At 42.7% G+C, this 11,815-nt stretch overlaps 1 protein-coding gene across 3 annotated transcripts in view; it reads right to left on the minus strand.

Moving 5' to 3' along the window:
* The window catches only part of USP2 (ubiquitin specific peptidase 2), a 292,102-nt gene that overhangs the window by 109,024 nt on the left and 171,263 nt on the right, over positions 1 to 11,815 (minus strand). The window contains exons 1-2 of one of the 3 annotated variants that reach the window (XM_068240977.1): positions 3,395 to 3,414; positions 2,878 to 3,005 (exon numbers count right to left, since the gene is read on the minus strand). The exons of 1 other annotated variant lie outside the window; for it this stretch is intronic. The gene's annotated coding sequence lies outside the window, so the exon portion shown is untranslated. Of the gene's footprint in view, positions 1 to 2,877; positions 3,006 to 3,394; positions 3,430 to 11,815 lie in introns of those variants that run through there. One more of the 3 variants, XM_068240978.1, reaches the window with a different exon arrangement.

The following is an 11,815-nucleotide window of genomic DNA, read 5'->3' on the forward strand; positions in this document are numbered from 1 at the left end:
TACACTCATGGACTTTCTAAATTGTACCCAATGTTTACTGAATGAGAGGAAGAAGAGACCTGTGCTAAAGCAACCAGGAAGCATTGGATGTAAACCAAAAATATTTATTAGTTGAAATAGCTACACACAGTGGCTTAGCACGCTTGCCTTGCAGCATTAGAGTCCTGGGTATGGAGGACGAGCAAAACTGCAGTGAATTTGCTTAAAGTGAATTTGACACAGGAAGTGGAAACTTTAACTTCCTACTTCCATATCATTTAAGGGAATCTTCATTAGGGATGAACGAGAATCATATCACTAAAGGCAAAATCATCTTGGAATGTGTTTGTGTGGGGTCACAGGCTGTGTATGTGGGGGTTAACTCACCTAAGCCGTCGCCTCTCTTCCAATGCACTCCATGCTGCGTTCCATCTCCTTACACTTCCTCCTTTTAAACTGGAACATCCTCTCCAAAGCGGAGAGATTCTGTCAGTTAGCTAGTAAGTGATGCACAATAAGCACGGACCCGTGTTACCTAGTAACCTATTGAACTCTGTTATGGCGGACATGGATGTTTTGCCTAAAACTACAGCAAGAACTGCCTATGTGAAAACCTTTAAAATGTACTGAAGTGAAGTAAAATTGCAGCCCCGAAGCAAGGAAATCCCCAAAATAGGCATTTGTTGTTATGGTAGCAAGCGGTGTATACAGATTGTGAGTGTCTGTATATGAACACCGACAACATTGAATAATGTGTGTTCTATGATTGGTTTTTGCTGACGTTAGTATTCAATAAATGCTACATTTTATATGGGTAAGAAAGCACTTTATTTTTCAATTTTTATCATTGTATTTATGCAGAGAATGAGCAATAGCTCTCACCTGGGTTTGGTTGCAGTGGCATAGCAATAGGGGATGCAGAGGTTGCGTCGGCCCTTGGGCCCTTGGGCCAGAGGAGCCACAAAGGGTCCATCCTCACCTACAGTTTTAGCTCTTTATTAGTCGCTGGTAATAATCACTACCATGCAGAAAGACACAGAACATTTATATTGCGCTTTTCTCAAAACGCCAGAGCTGCAGCCACTTGGACGTGCTCTATAGGCAGTAGCAGTGTTAGCGAGACTTGCCCAAGGTCTTCTACTGAATAGCGCTGGCTTACTGAACAGGCAGAGCCGAGATTCGAACCCAGGTCTCCTGTCTCAGAGGCAGAGCCCTTAACCAGTGCACTATCCAGCCACCACCAACACTATCCTCCACCACCACCATAGATGCTTTGAAAAGTGGTAATCATCTGTTTCTCATCCCCTCCTTGCACCTCACTCTGTGATTGTCCTTGATTGGTTTTGGTGTGCCGTATCAATTGTTATGTACAGAGTGCTTGGGGGGCCCCAATGTAAAACTTGCACTGGAGCCCACAGCATCTTAGCTACGCCACTGGTTGGATGCGCATTTGAAAAAAGTAAAACAGATATGCGCTAATAGATAAAATAAACAGAGAGTACATGGTGCGCAGATCAACATCGCCTGTAACCAATGCCACATAAAGTCAATACAAGTTGACCGCGATCAATATTCTAAAATGTAAAAATTTCAGTCCAAACGTCACCATCCACAACCACTCCACACTCTAATCCACTTATGGGGGTTCACGGGGGGGAGGTGTCCCTGCACAAGGGATATCGTTGTGGAGGTGGTTTGTTTTTGCACTGGAGAGGTGAAGGTTCTCAGAGTAAAGCAGGGGGTTCTCAGAGTCATGCTAACACAAAATGGAAAACTAATGGGTAAACAAGGATTGAACTTCATCCCAATCAGTAGTTGATACCCCTTTTCCTATGAGAAATCTTTACCTTTTCTCAAATAGATCATCAGGGGGGTCTGTGGCTGATATTGTGGTGAAACCACTCCCACAGTATAATGTCAGGACCTAGGTCCTGACATTTGCCTGTCTGTGAACAGTGTTGCATTGTGGGAAATAATGGCTGTTTCCAATTGCCAATCAACCAGTATCTCCCTCTGTGCAAAAGAAAACCCAGCTGTAAAAAAATCCAACCTTTTAGCCTATTGTAATGTTAGTGAGTGTGGTTATAGATAATGGCACTTGGTGGCGTCTAGTTTTTTTCTTGTCTGCCAGTAGTAAAGATGACGTGCAGGCTGATTGTGGATCAAACAACATGGACAAATTATATGGCGAATATCAATCATATATTGATCTCTGTTTTTTGTTTACTTCTCACTTTGCAATGTATTGATTTCTTTTATTCTCCTTTTTGTTAAAGTTCCTCTTTAATAACTAAGTACCTGCAAATGTCATGAATTTTGCATAATTGTAAATGTATGTGTAAAAATAGTAAATATTAAATCATAAATCTTTACGTCCATAATAAAAAAATAAGCTGTTCAACCCATAATTACTGAGTACTATAAAATAATATATAGCACAACATGGTGTGCTTGGTTAGGAATTCACAATGATAGTAACCTATTATTTGGCTTTCTGCAACATCATAAAAGATAAACCTTCTCACAGCATTTAGGAAAAAAAAACACTGTTTGAGAAATACACCCTATAAGGAGATCCTGATACCGCCGTACATATAAAGCATAGATAGTTGTCTGATCATAAAATAAATAGTAGTTACAACATATATGAAAAACTCAACAATGCCATCACTCTTGGCCTGATGTACGTTTCATGAATAAAAGCTTGCTTCTTCAGGATCTGGTGATGGTGAAGCTGAGTCATATACTAGATTGACACTGATTTTTCTAATAGAGCAAATAATACATGAGTAATAATGAATTTAAAAACAATTTAGAAAAAGAGGTGTTGCCTGGATTGCATCTTAAAACCTCAACATCAAACTGGTACATTGAATTAATAGAGTAAACTTTACACACCTCAATTGAAGCCCCTGGATATCATAATATTTTCAAATGCTGTATAATAACGGCCATAATGGGAAGACCACGTGAACTAGAGATGGTCAATAATGCATTCAATTTGCATATAGAATCTCATTGGCCATCTGTAATGAAAACATATATGTATATTTTATAGATACCTGAACAGAACTGATGTATGGTATTAAATGCACGATCATGTATGATATAGAAAAAGTCAAGGAGGCAGCGATCACAAATTTCACATGCCATTTTCTGCATTTTTCCGCATTTTCTGGGAACATATGATGCTCTCAGGACTCTGTCCATTGTATAAATAGAAAGTGATACAGACAGCAGTGTTATGTTGAATAAGCAAAGAGGAAGCATAGAAATGCACAATGATATATAGACATAGAAAAGAGCAAAATTAAAGGAAATTAACATACAAAAATGACCCAGAGGGATTGCTATCCAGCACAAAAAAAATCAATGATAGCACAATTGCATTTTACGTGTTACATTAAAATGTCACCTGGTGATTTAACATTATGCTGTTTGATTGTATAAATATGTTCCCGTTGGCAAGCAGATAACTGACGCTTGGTTATACCAACATAAAAACAGCAACAGCTGCACATTAATAAGTAAACAACAGCAGATGTTTTGCAATTTGCATAATGATTCTAAGTATTTTTTCAGAGTTATAAGATAAGGTTAGCGACACACTTTTGTGAAAGCTTTTGCAATAGAGGCCGTCCCATTAGAAATACAGGGGTCGTTTTTGATGGAACGGGTGTAAAAGCTTTCATGCACATCGTCCCCTATTGGTATCACTCAATGACAAATGAATATGGCGGGCAATTTTGGCAGTCTCATTATTATCCCTAAAGAGATGCCAGTGTTAACATAAAATGTGATAAATCTCTTGATGCCAGTGACAATATTTAGTAATTAAGCCGCAGACAAACTATCGTAATGATTGACTGAAAATTGAATATGTCTGTTACTATTTTTAGCGCTATTAAATGCTTTTCATAATGATTTCTTGCTATAACCTCTATTTGCCTTTTTTTTTTAAATCTGCCACCATGCACAGGAATTCGCCCATTGGGATACCTTTCACTACTGATGATGGGTGAGCATTGTGAGCTGCGAGAACATCATTTCAGTAGTTTTAAAGGCACAAGGCCAGACTCCCATGTGTAACCTTCAACTTAATAAAATCTAGATAGCGGGTGGCATATGGGTGACAATGACATAGGTACCATGGATTCCAATAATGTTTATTAGTATTTTAGAGTGGGTGCATCACCTGCAGGAGTGTAACTAGGGAAGAGCAGCCACTGCGACTGCAGGGGGGCCTAGAGGTGTGTGGGATCCCAACTTCTAACCTTCCCTTTCTCTGATACTCCAGATCAGGCGTTTTTCTGGCTACACTTGCTATGGGTGTGCCGATTCTAATGGCCACTCTGGTTTTATGATCCTTGTAAAATGGGCCCCCAAGATGTGAGGGTCACCAGGGGGAGGCAAGGGAAGAGTTGTGAACATTAAAGGGGCACCATCAAAGTTTTGCTGGGGGAGCCCATGATTTGTAGTTATGCTCCTGACTGTACAGAAAAATGGACATTAGCAGTGTAGCTGTGCCACAATTAAATGTGGCACAGGTACATTGTATATCTGACAAGAAAGAAATGATGTGCAATCTTGCGCTAATCTCACCAGGCGTAACTGGGTATATGTTGCAACCACTAGCAGCTCCTTAGTCCTGGCTGAAGGAATGACTATGGAAATGAAAATCAAACAAAAAGGAGCGCTCCATAGTGCATTAACGTTATTTATTCCTCGAACACGCAAAGTATTAAAACACTTACTAAAAAACAATAGGATATAGACATAACATGGGCAAAAGCCCAGTGAGACAATCATGGGTGGCAACCTGTACCTCCTCTGTGGCCTGCAGTGGATGGGTGTCCCAGCTGGTGATGGAAAATGGGTGCCTTCTATTTTATAAAGACATTGAGAAAGTATGTCCTAGGAGAAAACTCAGGTGAAAAAGTGAAATGCATATGGCCCAGGGCCCATATGCAATTCACTTTTTCACCTTAGTTACCTCCTAGGAGATCATTTTCATACTCTAACTTTTAAGCATTTTACAACTGAAATAGTACCTAAAAGAAATTCTCTGCAATGATCTTCTATGGGCTGCATCGCATGAGTCCATTTTTGACATATAATCTGTTTAGTCTGTTGTATTTCTGCATCAGTGTAAGGCTTGGTGGTGTATTCTCCACAGTCAGCATGCAACGCATGAGTTGGCGTGGAGGAGGAACACACACTAGCACCAGGAAACAGGCTATCCCTAGTATAGTGGAGGGGAGGACTGACTCCAATAGGAGATTGTGGCGCACAGAGCCGGTGCAGATCTGACAGCCACAAACAATGCTTTCGTTATAACGTCTCAGCGCAAAGTAGCGCTGAGCGCATAAACCAGAACTGAGGAGATCAGGACAGGTAGACAGAATGAACGCTTGCTAGCTAGCGGCTACTTAGCGACAGCAAGCGTCCAAAACCAGACAGACTGGAATGAGGCAGCCAATGCGATGCGGCGATGGCGTGCCTCACAAAGACAGGACAGGATAGTCAGAAAATAGCAGGATTAAGATAGATGAACGTAACACAGATAAATATACAATAAGTATGTTTTCCTAGCGCATTACAATTACAGCTATCAATGAAACTATTTGTAACGTCTGACTAACATATGTATATATCGGCAATGAACCGATATATGACATAAGCTGGAACACTGACTTAGACTGGAGCAATACAGGGAACAGGACTCAGAAGGATTCGCTATCTCTTCGCAGAGATGAACGCAATTCACAAACGGTAACAGAACAGGATTCAGAAGGATTCGTTATCTCTTCGCAGAGATGAACGCAATCCACAAACAGTAACAGAACAGGATTCAGAAGGATTCGTTATCTCTTCGCAGAGATGAACGCAATCCACAAGCAGAACCAGGAGCAGGGTAACTACCTCAGCACGGGTGGTCACGGTACGCGCAACCTACCAAAACGTGCTGGAAGCTGACTAACTGCACACAGGATATAAACAGTTCGTGTACGTATACATCAGCGACACTGATGTATTAACGTAACACAAATACAAGGAAAATAATAAACGTGCTGGTATGCATATATATTGGCAATGAACCAATATATGATGCAAAGACCAGCAAAGTATCTTTATAACAAGAAACACGATCGGGGGCTAAAGCGACAGCAAGGCAGGCTTAAGCTGAAGCTATGAAAACCCAAGGAAACCCTGCAGGAAGCAGATCTTTATACTGAGGTCATCCAATGGGAGCAGACATGCAGATTCCCACACAGGTGAATGATAATCAGTCACAAGCTGACAGCAGGGAAAGACAGACAAAGCTATGCAACTTGCATGGAAATAGATCAGAACTGCCTGAGCTGCAGCACTACTACTTCCAGTAATAGCTGCTGCAGCAGCGATCATTACAATCAGACAATATTATCAATGCCCAATTTTCTGGGATAGTGGATCATGCTGCCACTTAGCTGATGAATGGCACACATCTGGTACAGGCTGACCTTACAATATGGCAGAAGCAATACAAATTTTAGGCTCCATTACTTTGTATTGCAGTGAAGTGGTACAAGTAAGGAAGTGGTGTTAGATCAAACTAATTACTGTACATTGATTTCATTTCAAGCGGATCAAGGTGGTGAGTAAATGATTGGGCAGCACGGCGGAGTAGTGGATAGCACTCTCACCTTGTACAACTGGTTCCCTGGTCTAATTCCCAGCCAGGGCACTATTTTGTATGTTTGTATGTTTCCCCTGTGTTTGTGTGGGCTTTCTCTGGGGATTCCAGTTTCCTCCCACATCCCAAAACAAACAGATCAGTTAATTGGCTTGCCTCTAAATTGGACTATGATGCATACACTGCAAGATACATACACAGACATATGACTATGGTAGGGATTAGATTATGAGCCCCTTTGAGGGACAGTTGGTAACAAGCCCATATAGATTATATGCCTCAAAAACCAAACCTGAAGTGAAAAATAAACTGATATGATAAAAACGTAAATTCTAATTCTAAACAGGATAATACTTTAGTCTTATTTTATATTGAAAAGTTAAAGTCTACCTTTTAAAGGTTGTAGGCATCTGGCAGTTTTTCATTGCTATTCAGCTCCCATACAGACAAACCTTAAACTACTGAACTTGTTTATCTGTTGCCTCTACTTTTTCTCAGCCACACAGAGATTTACAAACCATCATGATTTATCAATGAGTGTTAAACATACATACACAGACCACAAAGCTTTTCACTGCTCAGTGAAGTTCTACGCTATGTAACCATCATTCTCTCATTTGTCCTGCCCTTCCAGTATGCACAGACATCGTCAACTTTTAATTGATAAACCACTCAAGAACAACTGAAAGGGAATTGTTTGAATATGTAGGGGCAATAGATGACTGGCAGACTCAATTGAAGTGTTTGAATTGGATGGAAATGAATCGGAAACATTGATATCTGTATGGCCAACCTTATCCTACAGTCTGTGATCTGACTCTAGAGAAAATGTAATTTAGAGCCATAAATTCTTAACCCTTACAGTGCGAAAAAAATGAATATGTTTATCTCATCATGTCACATGTCACCTCAGGTACCCTTTAAATAGAAACCACCAGAGCGCAGCTGTTATTTATAGTTATCTCAACTAGTAGTTGGAATGTTGCTTCACTGCTGACTAGTGATTGTCAGCAGTATTTCAGCTACTACCAGAGCAACATATTGGGCCTGATCCAAATCACTTTGTCTACCCACCAGCTGTGGCTTAAAAGGCAATACTCAGAATGATTTTGACAGTATCTTTCACCTACTTTTTGGTGTTATTTCAATTGCTGAGTGCTGAAAAGATATTTCAAGAAGAAGATGAAAATTGATCTCCTAGGAGAAAACGTAGGAGAAAAAGTGAATTGGATGGAGCCCTTTGTTTTCCAGCAACAGAGTGACACCATTCTGTGTAATATTTAATAGGTGGCCATACAAGAGGTGACTTGGTGGCCGATCGACAATGCAATTATTATAATCGGATCGGATGAATATCGGTGCCGCCAATAGCATGCTCGATTGGTCGCATGCATCGATTGGACAAGGTGCGAGATGTAGGGCCAACATGCGTGATCGGTAATGGTGGGCGATATTGGTATGGCACGGTCCCCTCTAGTGTAATATGTGCTCCCCAGTGCCCCGTGCAGTATACATGACCTGTTGGTGTCCGTGGCTGGCTCCATCTCCACACTCCACACGGGGCCCTCGTTGTTGCAGGTGTGTACGTGGGTGCGTGAGTGATGTCACACACACCCACATTACTACAGCAATCACGTGGGGCGCATATATATGAGAACAGAGCACAGAGCCAGCAGTGGACACCGACAAGGGTAACATTTTACATTAAGAAGGACAGCGCTGGGGGTGGGGAGGTAGCGAATGCTGCATCACAAGACTGATTCCTGAAAGATTTTATGCTAAAATCAATTGGGAATTGTCCTGCAGTGTATGGGCAGCCAACAGATCTCTCTCTCTGAGAAATCTGTCTCCTGGTACATTGCCTGATGTATGGGCACCTGTATTTCTCACTAACTGTCAACACATGTTAGGGCCTATTTCCACTATGCCCTATCTGGGCCAATTCTGCAGCATTTCCCTGGCCCTGCAGGCAAGAAGTTAGTGCTTTGCTGTCCTGATCAGAATACCTATATAGCCTATAGCAGCAGAACGGGAGCCACAGCCAAATTGGAAACGGCCATGGCTCGTAGTGGAATCTAGCCCTTAAAGGATATAGTGAAGCTAGTGAGAGAGACTGTAGTTCAAATACAAAGTTGGACAAAATTAAACACTGGGAACAAGTCGGGGGCCAGCCTCCCTACCTTATACAGTTCCAGGGCCGGAGCTACCATAGGAAAAATTGGGCAATTGCCCCAGGGCCCCAGAGCATGTAGGGGTCCTCAAGTTGTCCCCCCCTCACATCTTAACTGTTGCTCCCCAGGGACTCTGCAGAGTCTGTTAAGTTGGGAGGTGATTGGGGGAGGTTCAGCAGCCAGCTCAGGGGCCCAGGAGGGAAATTTGGCTGCAACAAAGGGCCTCTAATGACGCTTTTTGGTCGGGGGGTGTCTATTGGGGGGCCCCCAGGCTAATTTTGCCCTAGGGCCCAATTGTTGCTTGAACCGGCCCTGTACAGTTCACTGCTGTCCAGGGATGTTGCTAGTAAGTTGAATTTGCTTCTATGTTGAGTCAGGTTATACATTCTGCTACATGTGAATACATGATTTTCCTTTGAACTCTGGATTTGGACATATAGTTTAAACAATATTTTTTGGTGTTTTTCAATGTCCTTGAAACAACATACAACAATACTGTCATGTGTAATAACAACACAACTATGTAATAACAAAACCAGTACAGCACGTTTTGTACATGAGGACAGCTGTGTTTTGCATATTTGAGACATTTGTAACTTGAGGGTTTGTTGTAAGTAGGGGACTATCTGTACGGGGACATTGCGACAGCTGAGCTCTGTTGGTGAGTCATGCCAAACACGGCTTATTCTGTCATCTAAACATTTGTTTTAGTGTATCTGAGCAGATATCATCATTATTTGGGTATTCAATTACTTGTACTTGTGATATTGGTCAGATGAGAACATGATTAACAGGAGGAAACATTCAGTAGAGCATGGCTGTCCAGTGGTGTAGCAATTGGGGATGCAGAGGCAGCGACTGCTCCAGGGCCCCGGGACCAGAGGGACCCTGGTGCGGTCGCTATCAATCACCTTATTGAAAAGACACAGAACATTCATATCACACTTTTCTTCTGGCGGACTCAAAGCACCAGAACTTCAGTCACAAGGATGCGCTCTATAAGCAGTAGTAGTGTTAGGGAGTCTTGCCCAAGGTCTCCTCACTGATTAGCTGCTGGCTTAATGAACAGGAAGAGCCGAGATTCGAACGCAGGTTGCCTGTGTCAGAGGCAGAGCCTTAACCATTACACTGTCCCATCACACAGCTAGTGTTATCATCCGTTTACTGGTGTTAAGCTGGTAATGATCATCTCTATTTGTGCTCTGAATAGTTGTAACCATTAATAGACCGCTCTCCTTCCCAGCTTACACCTCTCTGACACTGCAGCTGTCCTTGGCAGGTTGTGATGCTCCATATCAATTGTTATGTATTGAGCTCCTAAGCTACGCTACTGAGACTGTCCTTGTCATCTCTATTTGTCACTCATCCGTGCTTCCTCTTGTCCGCTCTTACTGATTTGTGACTGATGTCTGGAACCTCCTTCACTATCCTGTTCCTTCATCACTGATCCCTGCCTGCTATCCTGCATAATGTATGCACTGTCTACTATGTCATCATATCCCTTGTGCACTGGTGTACACTGCCTCTTATTCTGTGTCACTCCCCCTTCACTGTCACCCTCTGACTCTGATATATATTTGTAGACACTTAAAAGCCATGACGACAGTATAAAGTTCAGTGTAACCCATTCCAGAATCCTCCCCACTGTCTTGTTGCTTGATAAGTCTGCACAAAGCAGGAACAAAAACATGTTGGATCCCTTCACTGTCCACGGCTTTCTGCAATGATCCATTCATTCTACAGGGAGGTGTAATCCTACACATGTGCAGGGTTCTAGGTCTGCATGAACAGCAGTTATCACTCCCATCTCCATAACGGTTGGGAGCAAAGGAAGGCAGTTATCACAGTGAAACATGCAGTGCAAAGGAGTAAATGTGCCCATGCACCACTTGATATTGCGGCCCGATCAACCTTCCAGTTTGATAATTTTATCGAATCATAGGATCAGGCCTGGGTTTACCTCACAGGAGCCTATAGGCACAGATATCCTGGCATCTTAGATTTCACCCTCCATGAACCTATAACCCCCCGGCCAAACTGCGCCACAAGTGTGCTGGCTGTCCCAGCTGTCACCTCTCCCTTACTTCCCTTGCCAATCATAGGTAGCTACGGGAGTCCCTTAGTATTAGGTAACCAGGAGTACCCTCAGTATTAAATGCCTCTGCCTGAAGGGAATTCTTGTTAGTGGAATGCTAATAGTAAGGTGAGTATCTTCTAATTTAAACTCTCATCAGGACTCTGCATAGGGAAGCAAAGAGGAATGAGCTCGGGATGGAAGTGAGCTGCCTTTCCATCATCAGACGCCTGTAGGCATGTGCCTACAGTGCCTTATGGTAAATCCGGCCCTGCATAAGTATTGTAACATGGCTACCTGATCGATCTTTCAATCAATTTTCCAGCTTAAATCAGCCGAAAGGATCGATCAGATATGCTGGAAAATGTAAAAGTTGTTTCCCTCCTGTGCCTGTGTGCAGTGTAAAAGCCTCACCTTTCCACTGTCGCCACGCCTGGCCTCCTCTGGTGTCCACCTTCACCCTGAGTGCCTGTACCATGTGGTTCCTGACACGTGTGTGATGTCACTACGCACACCTGGTGCCATGTGTTGCAGGCACTCACCATTATGCCAAACACTGGAGGCTGGGACTAGCACCAGTTGACAGGTGAGACTTTACAGAGCACGGGTACCTGGGGGGCACTTTAAAACTTGGGGGGCAGCTGTGCAGGCGGTGGCGGGGGTGCTAGATTTTAGGCTGAAATCTATTGGAAATCAGCCTGCGGTGTATGGGCACTAGGCAACAGATCTCTCTCTGATCAGATTCAATCGGAGAGGAAAAAAAAAATTAACCCTTCACACACTCGCATGCAATGTTCAAACAAATGCATTCTTAAATTCACTCATCCAGGCACCACTGTTATCCCTACAGCTAAGTTAAAAACCAGGGTCTTAGTTCACAAAAGAATGAATTCTCTTGCTTAGTCAGCTACACTG

Source organism: Hyperolius riggenbachi, chromosome 6 (assembly GCF_040937935.1).
Source record: "Hyperolius riggenbachi isolate aHypRig1 chromosome 6, aHypRig1.pri, whole genome shotgun sequence".
Lineage (NCBI taxonomy): Eukaryota > Metazoa > Chordata > Amphibia > Anura > Hyperoliidae > Hyperolius > Hyperolius riggenbachi.